The sequence below is a fragment of the Urocitellus parryii genome, chromosome 5 (assembly GCF_045843805.1).
Source record: "Urocitellus parryii isolate mUroPar1 chromosome 5, mUroPar1.hap1, whole genome shotgun sequence".
NCBI lineage: Eukaryota > Metazoa > Chordata > Mammalia > Rodentia > Sciuridae > Urocitellus > Urocitellus parryii.
Window position 1 is genome coordinate 183,250,103 of NC_135535.1, and position 3,207 is coordinate 183,253,309.

The 3,207-nt window shown below is 39.6% G+C and overlaps 1 pseudogene; it reads left to right on the forward strand.

Annotated features, from left to right (window-relative positions):
• The first annotated feature begins 1,581 nt into the window (after positions 1 to 1,581).
• Positions 1,582 to 2,765, forward strand: LOC113187148 (large ribosomal subunit protein uL3 pseudogene; annotated as a pseudogene).
• The last annotated feature ends 442 nt before the right edge of the window (positions 2,766 to 3,207 follow it).

Consider the following 3,207-nt stretch of genomic DNA (forward strand, 5'->3'; position numbering starts at 1 on the left):
CCCACTCAGGAGTTATTTTTCTCCCACTGTAATAAGGATTATCTTGATGATGAACTTGTTTGATGACCAACCTCTATGCCAAAATTAACTAGCTTATATCCTGGTTGAGTCTCGATGAAATCCTATCTCCTTGATTCTCTACCTCCCTCCCTTATGTATGACCCCTTTCCCTATCTACACACATGGAACTGGACCAAGCGAGGATTATTGCTTCCTGTCTCATAGAAAGGCATATCTGAGTCCTGGAATGGACGAAGTCTAAGGTTAGTTCTTAAACTGGGAACCCACCTATGCATGACTTTATTTAAAGTTACTGAGCTGGGCATGGTGATGTGTGCCTATAAATTCCCAGCTACTGGGGAGCCTGAAGCAGGAGGATCACGAGATTAAAGGCCAGCCTCAACAACTTAGTGACACCTTGTCTCAAAATAAAAAGAACCAGGGATTTAAATCAGTGGTAAAGCGTCTCTGGGTTCACATTTCCTAAGGATGGGTGGCAGGGGGAGGTGCTGAGATTTTTAACAGATATCAACAGGATTCCGAACTTTTGATGGTTTCACCTAAGTGTTGATTGCAATGAATTTCCAGGGCATCATTTAGAAAGTGTTGTGCTGTAGAGTTTTTGTACTTTACTTTAGAAACAGTATAGCATAATGGTTAAAAGCATGGCCTCTGGAACTGAATTTCTTCTGTATGCCTCAGTTTCCTCATCTATAACATGAAGATAATAATTCTACACCATGGTTTTGTCATGAAGATTAAGTGAATTCATATAATTAAATGATTTCATGTAAAACTCTTTAAACTATATCTGATACTTAATAAAACTTCAATAAGTATTTGAGCTTCCCACTTCTCCTCCTCCTCCTCCTCTTCCTCCTTATCCTCATCATCATCATGAATATTGTTTCCAAGCACTTGGCTTTGATACTTATTTATTTTTTTAAATGAATGATAAGCCACATAGTGTTGGGCCTGAAATAAAATTGTAACTTTGCTTCTTACTAGTTTTGAAACTCTGAGTAAATTACTTATATGTCAGTTTTGGTATTCCTACCTGTAAATTGTAATACATATATGTGTTTTATATATATATATATATATATATATATATATATATATATATATATAATATACATGTATATATGCATATATATATAAATACATGTTTATATGTATATATGTGTGTGTATAATACACATGTATATGTAGACAGGGGGATATACACATAGTTGTAGAAACTACGATTATTGTCACAGATATTACATTTACTGCCTAACTGTGGTGTAATAGGCTAACTCTCTTTGAAATCTATCTGATCTGGCCTCTTTCAGTCATGCGCTTCAAAATATTTTTTAAATGAAAAAGAAAGCAGATAAGACAATTTTTAAAGTATCTAAAATCCTAAAAAAAAAAGAAAAGAAAAACTTTGTAGATATCTGTAAATTCCCAAAGCAATTTAAAGGTAACAAGACCATATAATTAATTAATTTGCAAGTGTGTTAATACTAGCCCTTTGTATTCTATACTGCCTTTTTCTGAAGAATAAAAAGTGTTTTAGAGCCTTATCTATGGGCTTTGATGTCTCATAGGAAGTTCTTTGCTCCCAAATGTGGATCCTTGGGCTTCTTTACTTGGCAGTGCAGCATCAGGCACCATGGAAAGGTAAGGAGATTCCCCTTGGAAGATGGACCATTCCAAGTCCATCCACCCCACAGCCTTTCTGGGCTTCAAGGTTGGCATGACTCACATTGTATGCCAGGATCCAAAGTGAACAAGAAGGAAGTTGTAAAGGCTGTGACCACTGTGGAGACGCCACGTGGGGCAATTGTAGGAACTGTGTGTTCTATGGAAACCTCTGGAGGCCTCAGGACCTACAAGTCCATCTTTGCAGAGTACATTAGTGCACACGATCACTTACATAAGAACTGGCATAGACCTAAGAAGAAGGCCTTCACCAAATTCTGCAAGAAATGGCAGGATGACAGGGACAAGAAGCAGCTAAAGAAGGACTTTAGCAGCTTGAAGTACTGCCAGATCATCTGCATTATTGCCCACCCTCAGATGCACCTGCTTACTATATGCCAGAAGGCCCACCTGATGGAGATCCAGGTGATTAAGGGATATTGTGGCCCATAAACTTGACTGATTTCAGGAGAGGCTGGAGCAGCATGTCCCCATGAACCAGGTGCTTGGGCAGGATAAGATAATCAATGTCACTGGGGTGACCAAAGGCAAACGCTACAAAGGAGTCACCAGTCACTGGCACATCAAGAAACTGCCCCATAAGACCCACTGAGGGCTGTGCTAGATTGCCTTATTGGAGCATGACACCCTGCCCATATGGCCTTCTCTATGGCAAAGGTTGGACAGAAGGCTACTGTCACCACACTGAGATCAACAAGATCTACAAGAATGATCAAGGCTACCTTATTAAGGACAGCAAACTGGTCAAGAACAATGCCTCCACTGACGATACCTGTCTGAAAAGAGCATCAACTCTCTGGGTGGTTTTATCCACAATGGTGAAGTGACCCGATGACTTTGTCATCCTGAAAGTCTGTGTGGTGGGATCCAAAAAGCGGTTGCTCACCTTCCATATGTCTTTGCTGATAAGGCACAGAACTAAAGAAGATCAACCTTAAGTTCATGGTCACCAATTCCAAGTTTGGCCACAGCCAATTCTAGACAATGGAGGAGGAAAAAAAAAAGTGTTCATGGGACCACTTTAAAAAGACAGGATTGAGAAGGAAGAAGGTGCTTAATGTCAGGGACAGGTTGTGCAGTTGGCAGGATCTTAATAAAAGTTGTTTTCCAGTGGGGGAGAAAAAGTGTTTTTGAAACACAATTCCACTCTACTCAGAACAGCAGAGTAGCTGTCATCTCTACTCAAAAACAAAAACAAACAAAAAACACAAAGAAAGAAATGGAGGGCTGGGGTTGTGGCTCAGCGGTAGAGAGCTTGCCTAGCACGTGCGAGGCCCTGGGTTCGATCCTCAGCAACACATAAAAATAAATAAATAAAGATATTGTGTCCAACTAAAAAATAAATATTTAAAAAAGAGAGAAAGAAATGGATTACCTGAGCAAAAAAGCAAATGAAGACACTCCAATTCACAAAAGAATGGGAAGGCTATAGGCCTTAAAGTCAGAAAAGATCTCCCCCTCCTTGCCCTGCTCCCTAAACCATCTATCACAGATAGTGTC